The sequence below is a fragment of the Oncorhynchus gorbuscha genome, unplaced genomic scaffold (genome assembly GCF_021184085.1).
Source record: "Oncorhynchus gorbuscha isolate QuinsamMale2020 ecotype Even-year unplaced genomic scaffold, OgorEven_v1.0 Un_scaffold_922, whole genome shotgun sequence".
Classification (NCBI taxonomy): domain Eukaryota; kingdom Metazoa; phylum Chordata; class Actinopteri; order Salmoniformes; family Salmonidae; genus Oncorhynchus; species Oncorhynchus gorbuscha.
In genome coordinates this window covers 117,026-144,216 of record NW_025745880.1, presented here as the reverse complement: position 1 = coordinate 144,216, position 27,191 = coordinate 117,026, and the positions used below count along the sequence as shown (strand labels likewise).

At 49.6% G+C, this 27,191-nt stretch overlaps 1 long non-coding RNA gene and 1 pseudogene across 2 annotated transcripts; both read left to right on the top strand.

Annotated features, from left to right (window-relative positions):
• LOC124020810 overlaps window positions 1-19,276 on the top strand; it is a 106,035-nt pseudogene extending 86,759 nt beyond the window's left edge.
• Window positions 19,277-21,485: 2,209 nt separating this feature from the next.
• On the top strand, window positions 21,486-24,644 carry LOC124020808. Of its 2 annotated transcripts, none has more exons than XR_006836151.1 (2): window positions 21,486-22,487; window positions 22,588-24,644. It is a non-coding gene; the product is annotated as an uncharacterized LOC124020808 (long non-coding RNA). The 2 variants fall into 2 exon arrangements; XR_006836150.1 differs by having other exon boundaries at window positions 22,548-24,644.
• Window positions 24,645-27,191: the final 2,547 nt, after the last annotated feature.

Here is a 27,191-nt window from a genome sequence, read left to right as displayed (position 1 = left end):
TGACTGTCTGGACTCTATACACTGACTGTCATTGATATAGTCCCTGACTGTCTGGACTCTATACACTGACTGTCATTGATATAGTCCCTGACTGTCATTGATATAGTCCCTGACTGTCTGGACTCTACACACTGACTGTCATTTATATAGTCCCTGACTGTCATTTATATAGTCCCTGACTGTCTGGACTCTACATACTGACTGTCATTTATATAGTCCCTGACTGTCATTTATATAGTCCCTGACTGTCTGGACTCTACATACTGACTGTCAAATCCCTGACTGTCATTTATATAGTCCCTGACTGTCTGGACTCTACACCCTGTTAGTACCTGGTACTCCCTGTATATAGCCATGTTATTACCTGGTACTCCCTGTATATAACCATGTTATTACCTGGTACTCCCTGTATCTAGCCATGTTATTACCTGGTACTCCTGTATATAGCCATGTTATTACCTCCCTGTATATAACCATGTTATTACCTCCCTGTATATAGCCATGTTATTACCTGGTACTCCCTGTATATAGCCATGTTATTACCTCCCTGTATATAGCCATGTTATCACCTGGAACCCCTGTATATAGCCATGTTATTACCTCCTGTATATAGCCATGTTATTACCTCCCTGTATATAGCCATGTTATTACCTCCCTGTTTATAGCCATGTTATTACCTGGTACTCCCTGTATATAGCCCCTTTATCACCTGGTACCCCCTGTATATAGCCATGTTATTACCTGGTACCCCCTGTATATAGCCATGTTATTACCTGGTACCCCCTGTATATAGCCCCGTTGTCACCTGGTACCCCGTGTATATAGCCATGTTGTCACCTGGTACCCCTTGTGTATATAGCCCCTTTATCACCTGGTACCCCTTGTGTATATAGCCCTTTATCACCTGGTACCCCTTGTGTATATAGCCCCTTTATCACCTGGTACCCCGTGTATATAGCCCCTTTATCACCTGGTACCCCTTGTGTATATAGCCATGTTGTCACCTGGTACCCCGTGTATATAGCCATGTTGTCACCTGGTACCCCTTGTGTATATAGCCCCTTTATCACCTGGTACCCCTTGTGTATATAGCCCCTTTATCACCTGGTACCCCTTGTATATAGCCCCTTTATCACCTGGTACCCCTTGTATATAGCCCCTTTATCACCTGGTACCCCTTGTATATAGCCACTTTATCACCTGGTACCCCCTGTATATAGCCATGTTATTACCTCCCTGTATATAGCCATGTTATTACCTCCCTGTATATAACCATGTTATTACCTGGTACTCCCTGTATATCACCATGTTATTACCTGGTACTTCCTGTATATAGCCATGTTATTACCTCCCTGTATATAGCCATGTTATTACCTCCCTGTATATAGCCATGTTATTACCTGGTACCCCCTGTATATAGCCCCGTTGTCACCTGGTACCCCGTGTATATAGCCCCTTTATCACCTGGTACCCCCTGTATATAGCCCCTTTATCACCTGGTACCCCGTGTATATAGCCATGTTATTACCTCCCTGTATATAGCCATGTTATTACCTGGTACCCCCTGTATATAGCCCCGTTGTCACCTGGTACCCCGTGTATATAGCCCCTTTATCACCTGGTACCCCGTGTATATAGCCCCTTTATCACCTGGTACCCCCTGTATATAGCCATGTTATTACCTGGTACCCCCTGTATATAGCCATGTTATTACCTGGTACCCCCTGTATATAGCCATGTTATTACCTCCCTGTATATAGCCATGTTATTACCTCCCTGTATATAACCATGTTATTACCTGGTACTTCCTGTATATCACCATGTTATTACCTGGTACTTCCTGTATATAGCCATGTTATTACCTCCTGTATATAGCCATGTTATTACCTCCCTGTATATAGCCATGTTATTACCTGGTACCCCCTGTATATAGCCCCGTTGTCACCTGGTACCCCGTGTATATAGCCCCTTTATCACCTGGTACCCCTGTATATAGCCCCTTTATCACCTGGTACCCCGTGTATATAGCCATGTTATTACCTCCTGTATATAGCCATGTTATTACCTGGTACCCCCTGTATATAGCCCCGTTGTCACCTGGTACCCCGTGTATATAGCCCCTTTATCACCTGGTACCCCGTGTATATAGCCCCTTTATCACCTGGTACCCCCTGTATATAGCCATGTTATTACCTGGTACCCCTGTATATAGCCATGTTATTACCTGGTACCCCTGTATATAGCCCCGTTGTCACCTGGTACCCCGTGTATATAGCCCCGTTGTCACCTGGTACCCCTTGTGTATATAGCCCCTTTATCACCTGGTACCCCTTGTGTATATAGCCCCTTTATCACCTGGTACCCCTTGTGTATATAGCCCCTTTATCACCTGGTACCCCTTGTGTATATAGCCCCTTTATCACCTGGTACCCCGTGTATATAGCCCCTTTATCACCTGGTACCCCTTGTGTATATAGCCATGTTGTCACCTGGTACCCCGTGTATATAGCCATGTTGTCACCTGGTACCCCTTGTGTATATAGCCCCTTTATCACCTGGTACCCCTTGTGTATATAGCCCCTTTATCACCTGGTACCCCTTGTATATAGCCCCTTTATCACCTGGTACCCCTTGTATATAGCCCCTTTATCACCTGGTACCCCTTGTATATAGCCACTTTATCACCTGGTACCCCCTGTATATAGCCCCTTTATCACCTGGTACCATATGGTCCGAGTCTAAACGGGATCCATTTAGTTTTTACCTGTATACTTACTCACCTGTCTTAATGACTCTTCCTCTTTCCACCCTCTTCTTCTCCCTCCTCCACCTCCCCTCTCCTCCACCTCCCCGTTAATTCCTTCTCCACCTCCCCTCTCCTCCACCTCCCCTCTCCTCCACCTCTTCTTCTCCCTCCTTCACCTCTTCTTCTCCCTCCTCCACCTCCCCTCTCCTCCACCTCCCCGTTAATTCCTCCTCCCTCCTCCACCTCTTCTTCTCCCTCCTCCACCTCCCCTCTCCTCCACCTCCCCTTAAATTCCTCCTCCCTCCTCCACCTACCCGTTAATTCCTCCTCCCTCCTCCACCTCTCCTTCTCCCTCCTCCACCTCCCCTCTCCTCCACCTCCCCGTTAATTCCTCCTCCCTCCTCCACCTCCCTCCTCCACCTCCCCGTTAATTCCTCCTCCCTCCTAAACCTCCCTCCTCCACCTCCCCGTTAATTCCTCCTCCCTCCTAAACCTCCCTCCTCCACCTCCCGTTAATTCCTCCTCCCTCCTCCACCTCCCCACTCCTTCCCCAGGTAAGGCCCACCTGCGACGGGCTGTGATAGGTCATGAGGAGGGTCTGAGGATCCATAGTCTGTGTCGTCACCTCAGGAAGCTGGATGTGCTCCAGGCCATCCTCCAGGCCAGTCACAACCGTTCCCTGGCCAAGTTCAATGACAACAACCGAGAGGACGAGTTCACAGACTACCTGGAGGCTCCAGACATCGTCTGTGAGTCAATCAATCAATCAAATGTATTTGTGAAGTTCCAGACATCATCTGTGAGTCAATTAATCAATCAATTGTATTCGTGAAGCACCAGACATCGTCTGTAAGTGAACCTCTTATTGGGAACTCGATCGATCAATCAATCAACCGATCAATCAATCACTCAACCAACCACTCAATCAACCAACCAACCACTCAATCAACCAATCAACCTCATTTAAAAACCTTTTTACATGGTCATCAGCTCTGGCTCCACATCACTGTTGATTCAAGACAACTGACTGTCAAATGTACCTCATGTCATTGGAGAGACAGAGGGGTCTGACTGTTGGACCTCATGTCATTAGAGAGACAGAGGGGTCTGACTGTTGGACCTCATGTCATTAGAGAGACAGAGGGGTCTGACTGTTGGACCTCATGTCATTAGAGAGACAGAGGGGGTCTGACTGTTGGACCTCATGTCATTAGAGAGACAGAGGGGGTCTGACTGTTGGACCTCATGTCATTAGAGAGACAGAGGGGGTCTGACTGTTGGACCTCATGTCATTAGAGAGACAGAGGGGTCTGACTGGACCTCATGTCATTAGAGAGACAGAGGGGTCTGACTGGACCTCATGTCATTAGAGAGACAGAGGGGGTCTGACTGTTGGACCTCATGTCATTAGAGAGACAGAGGGGTCTGACTGTTGGACCTCATGTCATTAGAGAGACAGAGGGGGTCTGACTGTTGGACCTCATGTCATTAGAGAGACAGAGGGGGTCTGACTGGACCTCATGTCATTAGAGAGACAGAGGGGGTCTGACTGGACCTCATGTCATTAGAGAGACAGAGGGGGTCTGACTGGACCTCATGTCATTAGAGAGACAGAGGGGGTCTGACTGTTGGACCTCGTGTCATTAGAGAGACAGAGGGGGTCTGACTGGACCTCATGTCATTAGAGAGACAGAGGGGGTCTGACTGGACCTCATGTCATTAGAGAGACAGAGGGGGTCTGACTGTTGGACCTCATGTCATTAGAGAGACAGAGGGGGTCTGACTGTTGGACCTCATGTCATTAGAGAGACAGAGGGGGTCTGACTGTTGGACCTCATGTCATTAGAGAGACAGAGGGGGTCTGACTGTTGGACCTCATGTCATTAGAGAGACAGAGGGGGTCTGACTGTTGGACCTCATGTCATTAGAGAGACAGAGGGGGTCTGACTGTTGGACCTCATGTCATTAGAGAGACAGAGGGGGTCTTTCTGGACCTCATGTCATTAGAGAGACAGAAGGGGTCTGACTGTTGGACCTCATGTCATTAGAGAGACAGAGGGGGTCTGACTGTTGGACCTCATGTCATTAGAGAGACAGAGGGGGTCTGACTGTTGGACCTCATGTCATTAGAGAGACAGAGGGGGGTCTGACTGTTGGACCTCATGTCATTAGAGAGACAGAGGGGTCTGACTGGACCTCATGTCATTAGAGAGACAGAGGGGGTCTGACTGTTGGACCTCATGTCATTAGAGAGACAGAGGGGTCTGACTGTTGGACCTCATGTCATTAGAGAGACAGAGGGGGTCTGACTGGACCTCATGTCATTAGAGAGACAGAGGGGTCTGACTGGACCTCATGTCATTAGAGAGACAGAGGGGTCTGACTGTTGGACCTCATTACAATGGGTCTGTTCCATCGGTGGTGTGGAATGTAAGACGAGACATACAATGTAACTTCCTGGTTGGTTCTCCTGTGAAATAACCTTCAACAACCTAATAACCTTTTAAACAGCTGTTTAGTAGGTCCAGGATGTTGTGACGCTGTAATGTTTACAGTGTGGCTCCCTGTCGTGCTGAACCCCAGAGGACGTTGGCAGGTTGTTGTGGTAATAAACAGACCTGTTTTCCCTCCTCAGCTAAAACAGAGCACAAGGCAGAGATGGAAACGCCCATGGCCACAAAGGTGAAAGTCACAGACTTTTTCCGGAGGCTGGTATGTGGGATTACTAATTTTCTTTTAACATTTCAGGGCTGCTGTTCCAGACACAGATTGTTTAAGTCTTAGTCCTGGACTATGAAGCTTGGTGAAAGGAGGATCACCAGTAACTCTTAAAACTCCTCTTTATAGTCTGGGACTAAGATTAATCTGTGTCTGGGAAACCGTCCCGTCGTGTAAAATATCTACGGTCTATTCAGAAATTGGCATCACAAAGCTCTGGATTTGTGTGTTGTTGTTTTTTAAAACAGTTAAATTCAGTTCAACCCAGATGGTGTGGTGCTGTTTTCTGAATCCGCCCCAACAGAACCACTATGTCAGTACTAACATTAACCCTGGAGACAGTGACCCAACAGAACCACTATGGCAGTACTAACATTAACCCAACAGAACCACTATGGCAGTACTAACATTAACCCAACAGAACCACTATGGCAGTACTAACATTAACCCAACAGAACCACTATGTCAGTACTAACATTAACCCAACAGAACCACTATGGCAGTACTAACATTAACCCTGGAGACAGTGACCCAACAGAACCACTATGGCAGTACTAACATTAACCCTGGAGACAGTGACCCAACAGAACCACTATGGCAGTACTAACATTAACCCTGGAGACAGTGACCCAACAGAACCACTATGGCAGTACTAACATTAACCCTGGAGACAGTGATCCAACAGAACCACTATGGCAGTACTAACATTAACCCAACAGAACCACTAAGTACTAACATTAACCCTGGAGACAGTGACCCAACAGAACCACTATGGCAGTACTAACATTAACCCTGGAGACAGTGACCCAACAGAACCACTATGGCAGTACTAACATTAACCCAACAGAACCACTATGGCAGTACTAACATTAACCCTGGAGACAGTGACCCAACAGAACCACTATGGCAGTACTAACATTAACCCTGGAGACAGTGACCCAACAGAACCACTATGGCAGTACTAACATTAACCCTGGAGACAGTGACCCAACAGAACCACTATGGCAGTACTAACATTAACCCTGGAGACAGTGACCCAACAGAACCACTATGGCAGTACTAACATTAACCCTGGAGACAGTGACCCAACAGAACCACTATGGCAGTACTAACATTAACCCTGGAGACAGTGACCCAACAGAACCACTATGGCAGTATTAACATTAACCCAACAGAACCACTATGGCAGTACTAACATTAACCCAACAGAACCACTATGGCAGTACTAACATTAACCCTGGAGACAGTGCCCCAACAGAACCACTATGGCAGTACTAACATTAACCCAACAGAACCACTATGGCAGTACTAACATTAACCCTGGAGACAGTGACCCAACAGAACCACTATGGCAGTACTAACATTAACCCAACAGAACCACTATGGCAGTACTAACATTAACCCTGGAGACAGTGACCCAACGGAACCACTATGGCAGTACTAACATTAACCCTGGAGACAGTGACCCAACAGAACGGGTCGACTCTGGGTCATTAACAGTGGTGTTGAGCTGAATACGTCTCTTTCCTCAGCCTCCTTGTCTTGATGAATCAATAACATGAACAATGGTTGTGTCCCAAACACACCCTCATCTATTCCCTCCATAGTACCCTACCTTAGACCAGGCTCCATAGTGCCCTACCTTAGACCAGGCTCCATAGTACCCTACCTTAGACCAGGCTCCATAGTACCCTACCTTAGACCAGGCTCCATAGTGCCCTACCTTAGACCAGGCTCCATAGTTCCCTACCTTAGACCAGGCTCCATAGTAACCTACCTTAGACCAGGCTCCATAGTACCCTACCTTAGACCAGGCTCCATAGTGCCCTACCTTAGACCAGGCTCCATAGTTCCCTACCTTAGACCAGGCTCCATAGTAACCTACCTTAGACCAGGCTCCATAGTACCCTACCTTAGACCAGGCTCCATAGTGCCCTACCTTAGACCAGGCTCCATAGTACCCTACCTTAGACCAGGCTCCATAGTACCCTACCTTAGACCAGGCTCCATAGTGCCCTACCTTAGACCAGGCTCCATAGTTCCCTACCTTAGACCAGGCTCCATAGTAACCTACCTTAGACCAGGCTCCATAGTACCCTACCTTAGACCAGGCTCCATAGTGCCCTACCTTAGACCAGGCTCCATAGTGCCCTACCTTAGACCAGGCTCCATAGTGCCCTACCTTAGACCAGGCTCCATAGTGCCCTCTGACCAGGCTCCATAGTAACCTACCTTAGACCAGGCTCCATAGTGCCCTACCTTAGACCAGGCTCCATAGTGCCCTACCTTAGACCAGGCTCCATAGTGCCCTACCTTAGACCAGGCTCCATAGTGCCCTACCTTAGACCAGGCTCCATAGTGCCCTCTGACCAGGCTCCATAGTGCCCTCTGACCAGGCTCCATAGTGCCCTACCTTAGACCAGGCTCCATAGTACCCTCTGACCAGGCTCCATAGTGCCCTCTGACCAGGCTCCATAGTGCCCTACCTTAGACCAGGCTCCATAGTACCCTACCTTAGACCAGGCTCCATAGTGCCCTACCTTAGACCAGGCTCCATAGTACCCTACCTTAGACCAGGCTCCATAGTACCCTACCTTAGACCAGGCTCCATAGTGCCCTACCTTAGACCAGGCTCCATAGTGCCCTACCTTAGACCAGGTTCCATAGTGCCCTCTGACCAGGCTCCATAGTGCCCTACCTTAGACCAGGCTCCATAGTGCCCTATCTTAGACCAGGCTCCATAGTGCCCTACCTTAGACCAGGTTCCATAGTGCCCTCTGACCAGGCTCCATAGTAACCTACCTTAGACCAGGCTCCATAGTGCCCTACCTTAGACCAGGCTCCATAGTAACCTACCTTAGACCAGGCTCCATAGTGCCCTACCTTAGACTAGGCTCCATAGTGCCCTACCTTAGACCAGGCTCCATAGTGCCCTACCTTAGACCAGGCTCCATAGTGCCCTACCTTAGACCAGGCTCCATAGTGCCCTCTGACCAGGCTCCATAGTGCCCTCTGACCAGGCTCCATAGTGCCCTACCTTAGACCAGGCTCCATAGTACCCTCTGACCAGGCTCCATAGTGCCCTCTGACCAGGCTCCATAGTGCCCTACCTTAGACCAGGCTCCATAGTACCCTACCTTAGACCAGGCTCCATAGTGCCCTACCTTAGACCAGGCTCCATAGTAGCCTACCTTAGACCAGGCTCCATAGTACCCTACCTTAGACCAGGCTCCATAGTGCCCTACCTTAGACCAGGCTCCATAGTGCCCTACCTTAGACCAGGTTCCATAGTGCCCTCTGACCAGGCTCCATAGTAACCTACCTTAGACCAGGCTCCATAGTGCCCTACCTTAGACCAGGCTCCATAGTGCCCTACCTTAGACCAGGTTCCATAGTGCCCTCTGACCAGGCTCCATAGTAACCTACCTTAGACCAGGCTCCATAGTGCCCTACCTTAGACCAGGCTCCATAGTGCCCTACCTTAGACCAGGCTCCATAGTGCCCTACCTTAGACCAGGCTCCATAGTGCCCTACCTTAGACCAGGCTCCATAGTGCCCTACCTTAGACCAGGCTCCATAGTACCCTACCTTAGACCAGGCTCCATAGTGCCCTACCTTAGACCAGGCTCCATAGTACCCTACCTTAGACCAGGCTCCATAGTGCCCTACCTTAGACCAGGCTCCATAGTACCCTACCTTAGACCAGGCTCCATAGTACCCTACCTTAGACCAGGCTCCATAGTGCCCTCTGACCAGGCTCCATAGTGCCCTACCTTAGACCAGGCTCCATAGTACCCTACCTTAGACCAGGCTCCATAGTGCCCTACCTTAGACCAGGCTCCATAGTGCCCTCTGACCAGGCTCCATAGTGCCCTGCCTTAGACCAGGCTCCATAGTGCCCTACCTTAGACCAGGCTCCATAGTGCCCTACCTTAGACCAGGCTCCATAGTGCCCTACCTTAGACCAGGCTCCATAGTGCCCTACCTTAGACCAGGCTCCATAGTACCCTACCTTAGACCAGGCTCCATAGTGCCCTACCTTAGACCAGGCTCCATAGTGCCCTACCTTAAACCAGGCTCCATAGTGCCCTACCTTAGACCAGGCTCCATAGTGCCCTCTGACCAGGCTCCATAGTGCCCTGCCTTAGACCAGGCTCCATAGTGCCCTACCTTAGACCAGGCTCCATAGTGCCCTACCTTAGACCAGGTTCCATAGTGCCCTCTGACCAGGCTCCATAGTAACCTACCTTAGACCAGGCTCCATAGTGCCCTACCTTAGACCAGGCTCCATAGTGCCCTCTGACCAGGCTCCATAGTGCCCTACCTTAGACCAGGCTCCATAGTGCCCTACCTTAGACCAGGCTCCATAGTGCCCTACCTTAGACCAGGCTCCATAGTACCCTACCTTAGACCAGGCTCCATAGTGCCCTACCTTAGACCAGGCTCCATAGTACCCTACCTTAGACCAGGCTCCATAGTACCCTACCTTAGACCAGGCTCCATAGTACCCTACCTTAGACCAGGCTCCATAGTACCCTACCTTAGACCAGGCTCCATAGTGCCCTCTGACCAGGCTCCATAGTGCCCTACCTTAGACCAGGCTCCATAGTACCCTACCTTAGACCAGGCTCCATAGTGCCCTACCTTAGACCAGGCTCCATAGTGCCCTCTGACCAGGCTCCATAGTGCCCTGCCTTAGACCAGGCTCCATAGTGCCCTACCTTAGACCAGGCTCCATAGTGCCCTACCTTAGACCAGGCTCCATAGTGCCCTACCTTAGACCAGGCTCCATAGTGCCCTACCTTAGACCAGGCTCCATAGTACCCTACCTTAGACCAGGCTCCATAGTGCCCTACCTTAGACCAGGCTCCATAGTGCCCTACCTTAGACCAGGCTCCATAGTGCCCTACCTTAGACCAGGCTCCATAGTGCCCTCTGACCAGGCTCCATAGTGCCCTGCCTTAGACCAGGCTCCATAGTGCCCTACCTTAGACCAGGCTCCATAGTGCCCTACCTTAGACCAGGCTCCATAGTGCCCTACCTTAGACCAGGCTCCATAGTGCCCTACCTTAGACCAGGCTCCATAGTGCCCTACCTTAGACCAGGCTCCATAGTACCCTACCTTAGACCAGGCTCCATAGTACCCTACCTTAGACCAGGCTCCATAGTGCCCTACCTTAGACCAGGCTCCATAGTGCCCTACCTTAGACCAGGCTCCATAGTGCCCTACCTTAGACCAGGCTCCATAGTGCCCTCTGACCAGGCTCCATAGTGCCCTGCCTTAGACCAGGCTCCATAGTGCCCTACCTTAGACCAGGCTCCATAGTGCCCTACCTTAGACCAGGCTCCATAGTGCCCTACCTTAGACCAGGCTCCATAGTGCCCTACCTTAGACCAGGCTCCATAGTGCCCTACCTTAGACCAGGCTCCATAGTGCCCTCTGACCAGGCTCCATAGTGCCCTACCTTAGACCAGGCTCCATAGTGCCCTACCTTAGACCAGGCTCCATAGTGCCCTACCTTAGACCAGGCTCCATAGTGCCCTCTGACCAGGCTCCATAGTGCCCTGCCTTAGACCAGGCTCCATAGTGCCCTACCTTAGACCAGGCTCCATAGTGCCCTACCTTAGACCAGGCTCCATAGTGCCCTACCTTAGACCAGGCTCCATAGTGCCCTACCTTAGACCAGGCTCCATAGTGCCCTACCTTAGACCAGGCTCCATAGTGCCCTCTGACCAGGCTCCATAGTGCCCTACCTTAGACCAGGCTCCATAGTGCCCTACCTTAGACCAGGCTCCATAGTGCCCTACCTTAGACCAGGCTCCATAGTGCCCTACCTTAGACCAGGCTCCATAGTGCCCTCTGACCAGGCTCCATAGTGCCCTACCTTAGACCAGGCTCCATAGTGCCCTACCTTAGACCAGGCTCCATAGTGCCCTACCTTAGACCAGGCTCCATAGTGCCCTACCTTAGACCAGGCTCCATAGTGCCCTACCTTAGACCAGGCTCCATAGTGCCCTACCTTAGACCAGGCTCCATAGTGCCCTACCTTAGACCAGGCTCCATAGTGCCCTACCTTAGACCAGGCTCCATAGTGCCCTACCTTAGACCAGGCTCCATAGTGCCCTACCTTAGACCAGGCTCCATAGTGCCCTACCTTAGACCAGGCTCCATAGTGCCCTACTGACCAGGCTCCATAGTGCCCTACCTTAGACCAGGCTCCATAGTGCCCTCTGACCAGGCTCCATAGTGCCCTACCTTAGACCAGGCTCCATAGTGCCCTCTGACCAGGCTCCATAGTGCCCTGCCTTAGACCAGGCTCCATAGTGCCCTGCCTTAGACCAGGCTCCATAGTGCCCTACCTTAGACCAGGCTCCATAGTGCCCTACCTTAGACCAGGCTCCATAGTGCCCTACCTTAGACCAGGCTCCATAGTGCCCTACCTTAGACCAGGCTCCATAGTGCCCTACCTTAGACCAGGCTCCATAGTGCCCTCTGACCAGGCTCCATAGTGCCCTCTGACCAGGCTCCATAGTGCCCTACCTTAGACCAGGCTCCATAGTGCCCTACCTTAGACCAGGCTCCATAGTGCCCTACCTTAGACCAGGCTCCATAGTGCCCTCTGACCAGGCTCCATAGTGCCCTCTGACCAGGCTCCATAGTGCCCTACCTTAGACCAGGCTCCATAGTGCCCTACCTTAGACCAGGCTCCATAGTGCCCTACCTCTAGACCAGGCTCCATAGTGCCCTACCTTAGACCAGGCTCCATAGTGCCCTACCTTAGACCAGGCTCCATAGTGCCCTACCTTAGACCAGGCTCCATAGTGCCCTACCTTAGACCAGGCTCCATAGTGCCCTACCTTAGACCAGGCTCCATAGTGCCCTCTGACCAGGCTCCATAGTGCCCTCTGACCAGGCTCCATAGTGCCCTACCTTAGACCAGGCTCCATAGTGCCCTACCTTAGACCAGGCTCCATAGTGCCCTACCTTAGACCAGGCTCCATAGTGCCCTACCTTAGACCAGGCTCCATAGTGCCCTACCTTAGACCAGGCTCCATAGTGCCCTACCTTAGACCAGGCTCCATAGTGCCCTACCTTAGACCAGGCTCCATAGTGCCCTACCTTAGACCAGGCTCCATAGTGCCCTACCTTAGACCAGGCTCCATAGTGCCCTCTGACCAGGCTCCATAGTGCCCTACCTTAGACCAGGCTCCATAGTGCCCTGCCTTAGACCAGGCTCCATAGTGCCCTGCCTTAGACCAGGCTCCATAGTACCCTACCTTAGACCAGGCTCCATAGTGCCCTCTGACCAGGCTCCATAGTGCCCTCTGACCAGGCTCCATAGTGCCCTACCTTAGACCAGGCTCCATAGTGCCCTACCTTAGACCAGGCTCCATAGTGCCCTACCTTAGACCAGGCTCCATAGTGCCCTACCTTAGACCAGGCTCCATAGTTCCCTACCTTAGACCAGGCTCCATAGTAACCTACCTTAGACCAGGCTCCATAGTGCCCTACCTTAGACCAGGCTCCATAGTGCCCTACCTTAGACCAGGCTCCATAGTGCCCTCTGACCAGGCTCCATAGTGCCCTACCTTAGACCAGGCTCCATAGTGCCCTACCTTAGACCAGGCTCCATAGTGCCCTACCTTAGACCAGGCTCCATAGTGCCCTACCTTAGACCAGGCTCCATAGTGCCCTACCTTAGACCAGGCTCCATAGTGCCCTACCTTAGACCAGGCTCCATAGTGCCCTACCTTAGACCAGGCTCCATAGTGCCCTCTGACCAGGCTCCATAGTGCCCTACCTTAGACCAGGCTCCATAGTGCCCTGCCTTAGACCAGGCTCCATAGTGCCCTGCCTTAGACCAGGCTCCATAGTACCCTACCTTAGACCAGGCTCCATAGTGCCCTCTGACCAGGCTCCATAGTGCCCTCTGACCAGGCTCCATAGTGCCCTACCTTAGACCAGGCTCCATAGTGCCCTACCTTAGACCAGGCTCCATAGTGCCCTACCTTAGACCAGGCTCCATAGTGCCCTACCTTAGACCAGGCTCCATAGTTCCCTACCTTAGACCAGGCTCCATAGTAACCTACCTTAGACCAGGCTCCATAGTGCCCTACCTTAGACCAGGCTCCATAGTGCCCTACCTTAGACCAGGCTCCATAGTGCCCTACCTTAGACCAGGCTCCATAGTGCCCTCTGACCAGGCTCCATAGTGCCCTACCTTAGACCAGGCTCCATAGTGCCCTACCTTAGACCAGGCTCCATAGTGCCCTACCTTAGACCAGGCTCCATAGTGCCCTACCTTAGACCAGGCTCCATAGTGCCCTACCTTAGACCAGGCTCCATAGTGCCCTACCTTAGACCAGGCTCCATAGTGCCCTACCTTAGACCAGGCTCCATAGTGCCCTACCTTAGACCAGGCTCCATAGTACCCTACCTTAGACCAGGCTCCATAGTGCCCTCTGACCAGGCTCCATAGTGCCCTACCTTAGACCAGGCTCCATAGTGCCCTACCTTAGACCAGGCTCCATAGTGCCCTACCTTAGACCAGGCTCCATAGTGCCCTACCTTAGACCAGGCTCCATAGTGCCCTACCTTAGACCAGGCTCCATAGTGCCCTACCTTAGACCAGGCTCCATAGTGCCCTCTGACCAGGCTCCATAGTAACCTACCTTAGACCAGGCTCCATAGTGCCCTACCTTAGACCAGGCTCCATAGTGCCCTACCTTAGACCAGGCTCCATAGTGCCCTACCTTAGACCAGGCTCCATAGTGCCCTACCTTAGACCAGGCTCCATAGTGCCCTACCTTAGACCAGGCTCCATAGTGCCCTACCTTAGACCAGGCTCCATAGTACCCTCTGACCAGGCTCCATAGTGCCCTCTGACCAGGCTCCATAGTGCCCTACCTTAGACCAGGCTCCATAGTGCCCTCTGACCAGGCTCCATAGTGCCCTACCTTAGACCAGGTCCCTTTGGGATGCACACTGTCAGTCCTATCAAGGTTTGGGGTGTCCATGGTAAGTTTTCACAACAACCTGCCCCTCCCCCTCCAGGGTCCTCTGTCAGTGTTCTCTGCTAAGCAACGGTGGACAGCTCCTCGTACCGTCAGGCTGAGACTGGAGGACAGAGACCTGGGCTTCACCCTGAGAGGAGACCCAGTACCTGTACAGGTTACCTCCCTGGACCCACTCTGCCCTGCCGCTGTGAGTCTGCTATACTACTGGTTACTGGGGGGGAAGGGTTAGGCTGACGCACACTTAGGCTAATGGGGGAAGGGTTGGGCTGACGCACTCTTAGACTAATGGGGGAAGGGTTAGGCTAATGGGGGGAAGGGTTAGGCTGACGCACTCTTAGGCTAATGGGGGGAAGGGTTAGGCTGACGCACACTTAGGCTAATGGGGGGGAAGGGTTAGGCTGACACACTCTTAGGCTAATGGGGGGAAGGGTTAGGCTGACGCACACTTAGGCTAAAGGAGGGAAGGATTAGGCTGACGCACACTTAGGCTAATGGGGGGAAGGGTTAGGCTGACGCACACTTAGGCTAAAGGAGGGAAGGGTTAGGCTGACTCACACTTAGGCTAATGGGGGGAAGGGTTAGGCTGACGCACACTTAGGCTAATGGGGGGGAGGGTTAGGCTGACGCACACTTAGGCTAATGGGGGGAAGGGTTAGGCTGACGCACATTTAGCCTCACGGAGGGAAGGGTTGTTTGCTTAGGGTTGTTGTCCTGTTGGAAGGTGAACCTCCACCCCAGTCTGAGGTCCTGAGCGATCTGGAGCAGGTTTCCATCAATGATCTCTCTGTACTTTACTCCGTTCATCTTTCCCTTGATCCTGACAAACAAACTGTAAATAGACTTATGACATTTGAAATGTCTTTATTATTTTTGGAATGTTTACTGTTCCTTTTTTATTATGTCACTTTTATGTTTTATTTCAGTTTCTTTGGAAATGTTAAAAACCTCCTTCCACCTGTTGTTCATGACTAAATGTTGTTCTCTCTCTGTTACCAGGTCGACGGGCTGAAAGAGGGCGACTACATTGTTGCCGTGGGAGACGAGGACTGTAAGTGGATGGTAGTGAGCGATGTGATGCGGCTGTTGAAGGATGTGGACGAGGACGGGATCGACATCCGCGTTGTTAGCTTGATGGACAGCGCCCTGCCCATGGTAAGGTCCGCCCTCTGGCTCTGATTGGCTTCTGAGGAAGCCTGGAAGGTCCTTATTGGCTCATGAGGAAGCCTGGAAGGTTCTTATTGGCTCCTGAGGATGCCTGGAAGATCCTTATTGGCTCCTGAGGATGCCTGGAAGGTTCTTGTTGGCTCCTGAGGATGCCTGGAAGATCCTTATTGGCTCCTGAAGAAGCCTGGAAGGTTCTTATTGGCTCCTGAGGATGTCACCCTTTCTGTTTCCTCAGTGGTGACCGACAGGCGATGGCAGATAAATTGCGTTATGCATTAAGTTGTTATCAGGGCTGTCAAACTCTCAGCTCTCGATGAGGAGTTCCTCTCTCTCTCATCTCTCGATGAGGAGTCCCTCTATCTCAACTCTCAATGAGGAGTTCCTCTCTCTCTCACCTCTCGATGAGGAGTCCCTCTATCTCAACTCTCAATGAGGAGTCCCTCTCTCTCTCTCTCTCTCTCTCAGCTCTCGATGAGGAGTCCCTCTCTCTCTCTCAGCTCTCGATGAGGAGTCCCTCTCTCTCTCTCAGCTCTCGATGAGGAGTCCCTCTCTCTCTCAGCTCTCGATGAGGAGTCCCTCTCTCTCTCAGCTCTCGATGAGGAGTCCCTCTCTCTCTCTCAGCTCTCGATGAGGAGTCCCTCTCTCTCTCTCAGCTCTCGATGAGGAGTCCCTCTCTCTCTCTCAGCTCTCGATGAGGAGTCCCTCTCTCTCTCTCATCTCTCGATGAGGAGTCCCTCTCTCTCTCTCAGCTCTCGATGAGGAGTCCCTCTCTCTCTCTCAGCTCTCGATGAGGAGTCCCTCTCTCTCTCTCAGCTCTCGATGAGGAGTCCCTCTCTCTCTCTCAGCTCTCGATGAGGAGTCCCTCTCTCTCTCTCAGCTCTCGATGAGGAGTCCCTCTCTCTCTCTCAGCTCTCGATGAGGAGTCCCTCTCTCTCTCTCAGCTCTCGATGAGGAGTCCCTCTCTCTCTCTCAGCTCTCGATGAGGAGTCCCTCTCTCTCTCAGCTCTCGATGAGGAGTCCCTCTCTCTCTCTCAGCTCTCGATGAGGAGTCCCTCTCTCTCTCTCAGCTCTCGATGAGGAGTCCCTCTCTCTCTCTCTCTCAGCTCTCGATGCTCTCTCTCTCAGCTCTCGATGAGGAGTCCCTCTCTCTCTCTCTCTCTCTCAGCTCTCGATGAGGAGTCCTCTCTCTCTCAGCTCTCGATGAGGAGTCCCTCTCGATGAGGAGTTCCTCTCTCTCTCAGCTCTCGATGAGGAGTCCCTCTCTCTCTCTCTCTCAGCTCTCGATGAGGAGGTCCTCTCTCTCTCTCAGCTCTCGATGAGGAGTCCCTCTCTCTCTCAGCTCTCGATGAGGAGTCCCTCTCTCTCTCTCAGCTCTCGATGAGGAGTCCCTCTCTCTCTCTCAGCTCTCGATGAGGAGTTCCTCTCTCTCTCTCAGCTCTCGATGAGGAGTCCCTCTCTCTCTCTCAACTCTCGATGAGGAGTCCCTCTCTCTCTCTCTCAGCTCTCGATGAGGAGTCCCTCTCTCTCTCTCTCAGCTCTCGATGAGGAGTCCCTCTCTCTCTCTCACTCAGCTCTCGATGAGGAGTCCCTCTCTCTCTCTCACTCAGCTCTCGATGAGGAGTCCCTCTCTCTCTCTCACTCAGCTCTCGATGAGGAGTCCCTCTCTCTCTCAGCTCTCGATGAGGAGTCCTCTCTCTCTCTCAGCTCTCGATGAGGAGTCCCTCTCTCTCTCTCAGCTCTCGATGAGGAGTCCCTCTCTCTCTCAGCTCTCGATGAGGAGTCCCTCTCTCTCTCAGCTCTCGATGAGGAGTCCCTCTCTCTCTCAGCTCTCGATGAGGATTCCCTCTCTCTCTCTCAGCTCTCGATGAGGAGTCCCTCTCTCTCTCTCAGCTCTCGATGAGGAGTCCCTCTCTCTCTCTCAGCTCTCGATGAGGAGTCCCTCTCTCTCTCTCAGCTCTCGATGAGGAGTCCCTCTCTCTCTCTCAGCTCTCGATGAGGAGTCCCTCTCTCTCTCTCAGCTCTCGATGAGGAGTCCCTCTCTCTCTCTAAGCTCTCGATGAGGAGTCCCTCTCTCTCTCTCAGCTCTCGATGAGGAGTCCCTCTCTCTCTCCCTCTCTCTCAGCTCTCGATGAGGAGTCCCTCTCTCTCTCCCTCTCTCTCAGCTCTCGATGAGGAGTCCCTCTCTCTCTCTCTCTCTCAGCTCTCGATGAGGAGTCCCTCTCTCTCTCTCTCTCAGCTCTCGATGAGGAGTCCCTCTCTCTCTCTCTCAGCTCTCGATGAGGAGTTCCTCTCTCTCTCAGCTCTCGGCGAGGAGTCCCTCTCTCTCTCTCAGCTCTCGATGAGGAGGTCCTCTCTCTCTCTCAGCTCTCGATGAGGAGTCCCTCTCTCTCTCTCAGCTCTCGATGAGGAGTCCCTCTCTCTCTCAGCTTGATGATTACAGACAGAAGGGGCAGTTTCCAATCTGAATGTGCTTTTCTTTTCATTTAGTCAAACGGATAACTACTGCAGGAAGCGTTTTATATTATGTGACCAATACCCTGATTTTTGGGGGGAATATTTTTAAAACTCAAACAGTATCACTCATTTAAGTAGAAATTAGAAATGTTTAGTCTTTACCTGTAGTAATATCCTCTCTTCCTCTCTTTCTCTCTCTTCCTCCTTCCCCTCTCCTCCCACCTCTCTCCCTCCCCACCTCTCTCCCTGCCTTCCTCTCTCCCTCCCCTCCTCTCTCCCCCCCCTCCTCTCTCCCTCCCCTCCTCTCCCCCCTCCTCTCTCCCTCATCTTCCTCCTTCCCCTCCCACCTCTCTCTCGCTCTTCCTCTCTCCCTCCCCTCTCACCTCTCTCCCTCCCCTCCCTCTCCCTCCCCTCCCCCTCCCTCCCACTCTCCCTCTTCCCACCTCTCTCTCCTCCCCTCTCCCTCCCCTCTCCTCTCCCCCCTCTTTCTCTCTCTTCCTCATCTTCCTCCTTCCCCTCCCCTCCCACCTCTCTCCCGCCCCTCCCACCTCTCCCCTGCCCCTCCCACCTCTCTCCCTCCACTCCCACCTCTCATCCCTCCCCTTCTCTCTCCCTCTCCTCTCCCTCCCCTCCCACCTCTCTCTCTTCCTCATCTTCCTCCCCTCCTCTCTCCCTCCCCACCCACCTCTCTCTCTCTCCCTCATCTTCCTCTCCTTCTCCGTCCCCTCAGCCCACTAAGAGTGCCACGTACTGCGGAGGTATATCTAAGACCTACTCCATGATCTGCCTGGCATTCGACGACGACAAGAGCCCCAAGGGCCGCAAGGTGACCAAGAAGGGCTCCTTCCTGTCCTGGGGCGTGAAGAACCATCTGAAGAGCTCCAGCACCCTGAGCCTCCCTACAGCAGACTACTCTGGAACACTGCCTTGGAACAAACCCTGTCCCACCTTCCCTTCCTCCAGCCCCTACAACGACTCTGCTCTTTACTAGAGAAGGAAACATACTGGACTGTACAGACACTCTACTGGGTTAGAGAATACTGTGTGAAGGTCTCAAATGGCACCCTATTCCCTATATAGTGCAGTACTTTGGAGGTCTATGGGCTCTGGTCTAAAGTAGTGCACTATATAGGGAATAGGGTGCCATAGGGCTCTGGTCTAAAGTAGTGCACTATATAGGGAAAAGGGTACCATAGGGCTCTGGTCTAAAGTAGTGCACTATATAGGGAATAGGGTTCCATAGGGCTCGGGTCTAAAGTAGTGCACTATATAGGGAATAGGGTGCCATTGTGGGCACAGTTGTTAAATCCACTTTAATCAGTGTAGAGGAAGGGGAGGAGAAAAAGAAGTTAAAGAAGGATTTTCAAGCCTTTACAATTGAGACATGGATTGTATTTGTGTGCCAATCAGAGGGTGAATGGGCAAGACAACATATTTAAGAGTCTTTGAACAGGGTCTGGTTGTAGGTGCCAAGCGCACCGGTTTGTGTGAAGAACTGCAACGCTGCTGGGTTTTTCACACTCAACAGTTTCCCGTGTGTATCAAGAATGGTCCACCACCCAAAGGACATCCAGCCAACTTGACACAACTGTGGGAAGCACTGGAGTCAACGTGGGCCAGCAACCCTGTGGAACGCTTTCAACACCTTGTAGAGTCCATGCCCTGTCACATTGAGGCTGTTCTGACCTGTTGAGGCTGTTCTGTCACATTGAGGCTGTTCTGTCACATTGAGGCTGTTCTGACACATTGAGGCTGTTCTGTCACATTGAGGCTGTTCTGACCCATTGAGGCTGTTCTGACCCATTGAGGCTGTTCTGACCCATTGAGGCTGTTCTGACCCATTGAGGCTGTTCTGTCACATTGAGGCTGTTCTGTCCCATTGAGGCTGTTCTGTCACATTGAGGCTGTTCTGACACATTGAGGCTGTTCTGTCACATTGAGGCTGTTCTGTCACATTGAGGCTGTTCTGACACATTGAGGCTGTTCCGAGGGCAATAAGGATGGCGGTCTCACTCTATATTAGGAAGGTGTTCTTAACGTTTTGTATACTAGGTGTTCTTAATGTTTTGTATACTCGGTGTGTTGATATTCTAATGTAAAAATGTCAAGTTATACTATGTAGATATCCCACTATGTAGAAGGTGAAGGATGTAACTCTGAAACCAGGAAGTGATACGTCTGTAGTGAGTGTGTGATAGGCTAACGCAGGTGTGTGATAGGCTAACGCAGGTGTGTGATAGGCTAACGCAGGTGTGTGATAGGCTAACGCAGGTGTGTGATAGGCTAACGCAGGTGTGTGATAGGCTAACGCAGGTGTGTGATAGGCTAACACAGGTGTGTGATAGGCTAACACAGGTGTGTGATAGGCTAACACAGGTGTGTGATAGGCTAACACAGGTGTGTGATAGGCTAACACAGTGTGTGATAGGCTAACACAGTGTGTGATAGGCTAACACAGTGTGTGATAGGCTAACACAGGTGTGTGATAGGCTAACACAGTGCGCTGTAAGCTGCTGAAAATAGATTTCTTTATTTTTTTTATTTTTGTGTGTAATTTCTTGTTAAGACAATTACTGTGGTTGATATGAAGGAATATTGTGTGTGGTGGGCTGTTCTGATGTAGGCCTTGTGAAATCTCTGTGTTTTAGATTTTATTGGCATGTCAGGGGAGGGAGGGGGAAGGGATGGAGAGAAGGGGCCTGGGTTGAGGGGAAAAGAAGGGATGGAGAGGGGTTGAGGGGAAAAGAAGAAGGGATGGAGAGGGGGTTGAGGGGAAAAGAGGAAGAGATGGAGAGGGGGTTGAGGGGAAAAGAGGAAGGGATGGAGAGGGGGTTGAGGGGAAAAGAGGAAGGGATGGAGAGGGGGTTGAGGGGAAAAGAGGAAGGGATGGAGAGGGGGTTGAGGGAAAGGGAGGGAGGGATGGAGAGGAGGGTTGAGGGGAAAAGAAGGGAGGGAGGGATGGAGAGGGGGTTGAGGGGAAAAGATGGAGGGATGGAGAGGGGGGTTGAGGGGAAAGAGGGAGGGATGGAGAGGGGGGTTGAGGGGAAAAGAGGGAGGGAGGGATGGAGAGGGGGTTGAGGGGAAAAGATGGAGGGATGAAGAGGGGGTTGAGGGGAAAGATGGAGGGATGGAGAGGGGGTTGAGGGAAAAGAGGGAGGGAGGGATGGAGAGGGGGTTGAGGGGAAAAGAGGGAGGGAGGGAGGGATGGAGAGGGGGTTGAGGGTAAAAGAGGGGGTTGAGGGTAAAAGAGGGAGGGAGGGAGGGATGGAGAGGGGGTTGACGGGAAAAGGAGGGAGGGAGGGATGGAGAGGGGGGTTGAGGGGAAAAGAGGGAGGGAGGGAGGGATGGAGAGGGGGGTTGAGGGGAAAAGAGGGAGGGAGGGAGGGATGGATGGAGAGGGGGCCTGAGCAGTGTAATAAACCAAAAAACCTCTGTGCCATCGAGACACAGCTCTCACCTAAGCTTCTGCCATATTGTAATAGTGAGTTCTAACAAGCCTTTAAATGAAACTCGTCGTAGTCAAACACTAATATCTTCCCCTCCTCCTGTACTGCTGAACGGCAGCCATTTTGAAACTCTTCGTAGTTAAACACTATCTTCCCCCTCCTCCTGTACTGCTGACCGGCAGCCATTTTGAAACTCTTCGTAGTTAAACACTATCTTCCCCCTCCTCCTGTACTGCTGACCGGCAGCCATTTTGAAACTCTTCGTAGTTAAACACTATCTTCCCCCTCCTCCTGTACTGCTGACCGGCAGCCATTTTGAAACTCTTCGTAGTTAAACACTATCTTCCCCCTCCTCCTGTACTGCTGACCGGCAGCCATTTTGAAACTCTTCGTAGTTAAACACTATCTTCCCCCTACTCCTGTACTGCTGACCGGCAGCCATTTTGAAACTCTTCGTAGTTAAACACTATCTTCCCCCTCCTCCTGTACTGCTGACCGGCAGCCATTTTGAAACTCTTCGTAGTTAAACACTATCTTCCCCCTCCTCCTGTACTGCTGACCGGCACCCATTTTGAAACTCTTCGTAGTTAAACACTAATATCTTCCCCCTCCTCCTGTACTGCTGACCGGCAGCCATTTCAATGACAACCTTTCCTGGTAGAGCAGGGAGAAGTCTCCCTACCAGCGGACAGATGTGGTTCTATCTCTGTGGATGTTTGTGTAATATTTGCTGTTAAAAATGAAGGATATTTTGTCAAAGGGAAAAAGACTGGTTGTGTGTTTTTTGTCTCCGGTGTTCAGTGTATTTGCAGATGATAACTTTAATATAACAGTATACAACAGGTTCATGTTAATTTCACTAAGCCTGGGTTCCATCGAAGGGAAGAGTCCCTGTTTGATTCCACCATTGTGATTCTTCTGGTTTCTAGTGGTTTCTACAGGTCTCTAGTGGTTTCTACTGGTCTCTAGTGGTTTCTACTGGTCTCTAGTGGTTTCTACAGGTCTCTAGTGGTTTCTACTGGTCTCTAGTGGTTTCTACAGGTCTCTAGTGGTTTCTACTGGTCTCTAGTGGTTTCTACTGGTCTCTAGTGGTTTCTACAGGTCTCTAGTGGTTTCTACAGGTCTCTAGTGGTTTCTACAGGTCTCTAGCGGTTTCTACTGGTCTCTAGCGGTTTCTACTGGTCTCTAGTGGTTTCTACTGGTCTCTAGTGGTTTCTACTGGTCTCTAGTGGTTTCTACTGGTCTCTAGTGGTTTCTACAGGTCTCTAGTGGTTTCTACTGGTCTCTAGCGGTTTCTACTGGTCGTTAGTGGTTTCTACAGGTCTCTAGTGGCTTCTACAGGTCTCTAGTGGTTTCTACTGGTCTCTACAGGTCTCTAGTGTTTTCTAGTGGTCTCTACGGGTTTCTACTAATCTCTAGTGGTCTCTACGGGTTTCTACTGATCTCTAGTGGTTTCTACTGGTCTCTAGTGGTTTCTACAGGTTTCTACTGGTCTCTAGTGATCTCTAGTGGTCTCTAGTGATCTCTACAGGATGTCCACCTGAATTTTTCTGACACTGCAGTGTTGCACTTTCTTATCTACAAAGTAGATTATTATACGTTTTGATAATCAAATTATTTCTGTAATAAAAATCAAACAAAAAGAAACATCTGAATATCTATGTGTGTACATTGTAAAGCGTTTGTAGACGGTAAAGTTGTCAAGTCTGTTGGCTGTTGCAAAGTAATGTATTTTCTGAGATCATTGTCTTCAAAGGGGTATGTAAAATATATATATATATATTTTCACTGCGTTTCATCTTCTTTCAGGAAATGCCACTCGTGGCTTCCTGAATTCTACAAAGCAGCACATTGTGTGCAGGTCATAGGTACTCTAGGTTTGATTGTAAACACACCTGTTGTACCGGGGACAGTAACAACTCTAGGTTTGATTGTAAGCACACCTGTTGTACCGGGGACAGTCACAACTCTAGGTTTGATTGTAAACACACCTGTTGTACCGGGGACAGTCACAATCCTTTTCTGTTGCTCGTCCCATCATTACTGAACTCAATTGTGGCTAAATAGTTGTTGTACAGTTTTTATAATGCTTGTGTAAACTACTCCAACTATTGCCTTGCTAGTACAGTTTATAATGCTTGTGTAAACTGTTCTCCAACTATTGCCTTGCTAGTACAGTTTATAATGCTTGTGTAAACTGTTCTCCAACTATTGCCTCGCTAGTACAGTTTATAATGCTTGTGTAAACTGTTCTCCAACTATTGCCTCGCTAGTACAGTTTATAATGCTTGTGTAAACTGTTCTCCAACTATTGCCTTGCTAGTACAGTTTATAATGCTTGTGTAAACTGTTCTCCAACTATTGCCTCGCTAGTACAGTTTATAACGTATAGCTGTCCTGCTCCTGTTATGTGTAAATATAAAGTCCCATTATTATGAAGGAAAATTAATTGAAGGGCATATTGACTTCATGTGTGTATGAATGGATATGATTGAGTTGATATATTATTGTAAAGTGTTTTTCTGTTGGGAGGCGTACAGTATACTGTTATAAACTATTAATCTCTGTTGGGAGGCATATATTGAATATATCTACACAGTCCTCATGTTTTCTGTTGGGAGGTTTACACTGTTAATATCTACACAGTCCTCATGTTTTCTGTTGGGAGGTTTACGCTGTTAATATCTACACAGTCCTCATGTTTTCTGTTGAGAGGCGTACAGTATACTGTATTATAAACTATTAATCTCTGTTGGGAGGCTTACTGTTAATATCTACACAGTCCTCATGTTTTCTACAGTGGGGGGTACACCCCAAATGACCCCCTATTCCCTATATAGTGAGCCCATAGAGTGCTGGTTAGAAGTAGTTCACTCTACAGGGGATAGGAGGCCATTTTGGACGGACTCGTCGTTGTTGTTGTTGTTGTCCTGTTGGTTTCCATGGTTTCACTCTGTACCTCCTTTCTTACTGCCGGAAACTAAACAGCCGTGGTGACGATGTCTTGCTGTTGATTGTTGTACAGTCCGTTATTTTATCATTGTGTATGTTTGTCCTCGGTCAACTTAAATCTCAATAAACTATGTGAATGAACTGAATAGATGAAGCATCTTTCTGCCTTCCATAGGGGTTAGATTACATCCATAGTGGAGTGAGTTGGAGCAACGTTTTATACATTATAAAGACAAATCATCATTGTAAAAAAAAAAAAAAAAAAATGGTTTTGTATCCTAAATGCTGATTGGATGAGCAGCAGTTCAAGCCGTGCTTTATTGGCCGTCAGAGAGACACCTATTGGCTGCTAACAGGTCCACCTGAAAAATCACTGTGCCTCCTTTAAAAGGTACTGCGTGGCCAAGCTGAGGTCTGTGTTGGGCCCGTGCAGCATTAACGGTGATACGGCCCGTGCAGCATTAACGGTGATATGGCCCGTGCAGCATTAACGGTGATATGGCCCGTGCAGCATTAACGGTGATATGGCCCGTGCAGATATTAATTAACGGTGATATGGCCCGTGCAGCATTAACGGTGATATGGCCTCTGCAGAAATCAGGGCATTCATACTTTGAGTGCTTCGCCGAGCGACGCGGAGCTGTTCTCAAAGAAGTGAGTTTGTGTTGCAACAGAACCACCCGCCCCTCACCTACCGTCAACCAGTCACGTCAATGTGAAACTACCTGCCTCCGGAGGCAGGCCTCCATCCATACAGCGACTGCAGATCAAACATAAATTGGCTTTAAGAAAATCATGTTCATGTTGCTGTCCGAATCATCGCTTGTATTTCTCAACTCACACATTATTTCCCCTTGTTTCCAACCCAACACTTAGTTTGGTACAGGTGGGAGTTAATATAAACCTAGCACTTAGTTTGGTACAGGTGGGAGTTAATATAAACCTAGCATCTAGTTTGGGGGGGTTAATATAAACCTAGCATCTAGTTTGGTACAGGGGGTTAATATAAACCTAGCATCTAGTTTGGTACAGCGGGGTTAATATAAACCTAGCATCTAGTTTGGTACAGCGGGGGGGTTAATATAAACCTAGCATCTAGTTTGGTACATAAACCTAGCATCTAGGGGTTAATATAAACCTAGCATCTAGTTTGGTACATGGGGTTAATATAAACCTAGCATCTAGTTTGGTACAGGGGGTTAATATAAACCTAGCATCTAGTTTGGTACATGGGGGTTAATATAAACCTAGCATCTAGTTTGGTACAGCGGGGTTAATATAAACCTAGCATCTAGTTTGGGGGGTTAATATAAACCTAGCATCTAGTTTGGTACATGGGGGGTTAATATAAACCTAGCATCTAGTTTGGTACAGGGGGTTAATATAAACCTAGCATCTAGTTTGGTACACAATATAAACCTAGCATCTAGTTTGGTACAGGGGTTAATATAAACCTAGCATCTAGTTTGGTTAATATAAACCTAGCATCTAGTTTGGGGTTAATATCTAGTTTGGTTAATATAAACCTAGCATCTAGTTTGGGGGTTAACCTAGCATCTAGTTTGGTACAGGGGGGGTTAATATAAACCTAGCATCTAGTTTGGTACATGGGGGTTAATATAAACCTAGCATCTAGTTTGGGGGGGTTAATATAAACCTAGCATCTAGTTTGGTACATGGGGGTTAATATAAACCTAGCATCCTAGTCTTTTGGGGGTACAGCATCTAGGGGGGGGTTAATATAAACCTAGCATCTAGTTTGGTACAGGGGGGTTAATATAAACCTAGCATCTAGTTTGGTATCTAGTTTGGGGGTTAATATAAACCTAGGGTTTGGGGGGTTAATATAAACCTAGCATCTAGTTTGGGTTAATATAAACATCTAGTTTGGGGTTAATATAAACCTAGCATCTAGTTTGGGGGTTAATATAAACCTAGCATCTAGTTTGGGGGTTAATATAAACCTAGCATCTAGTTTGGGGGTTAATATAAACCTAGCATCTAGTTTGGGGGTTAATATAAACCTAGCATCTAGTTTGGGGGGGGTTAATATAAACCTAGCATCTAGTTTGGGGGTTAATATAAACCTAGCATCTAGTTTGGGGGTAATATAAACCTAGCATCTAGGGGGTTAATATAAACCTAGCATCTAGTTTGGTACAGTGGGGGTTAATATAAACCTAGCATCTAGTTTGGGGGGGTTAATATAAACCTAGCATCTAGTTTGGGGGTTAATATAAACCTAGCATCTAATATAAACCTAGTTTGGGGGTTAATATAAACCTAGCATCTAGTTTGGGGGGGTTAATATAAACCTAGCATCTTGTTTAGTTTTGTTCACAAGCCTTGTTGTCCTTGGATAGAGGTTAATATAAACCTAGCATCTAGTTTGGGGGTTAATATAAACCTAGCATCTATACAGTTTGGTACAGGTAATCACGTATTGTTTTAGGCAGAGCATGGTTTTTCTCTGGTTTGTTAATATAAACCTAGCATCTAGTTTGGGGGGGTTAATATAAACCTAGCATCTAGTTTGTTTATTGCAGTGGTGGGGAAAAGTTAATATAAACCTAGCATCTAGTTTGGGGGGTTAATATAAACCTAGCATCTAGTTTGGGGTTAATATAAACCTAGCATCTAGTTTGGTTTTCCCCGACACCCACTTTGGGAATGTTAATATAAACCTAGCATCT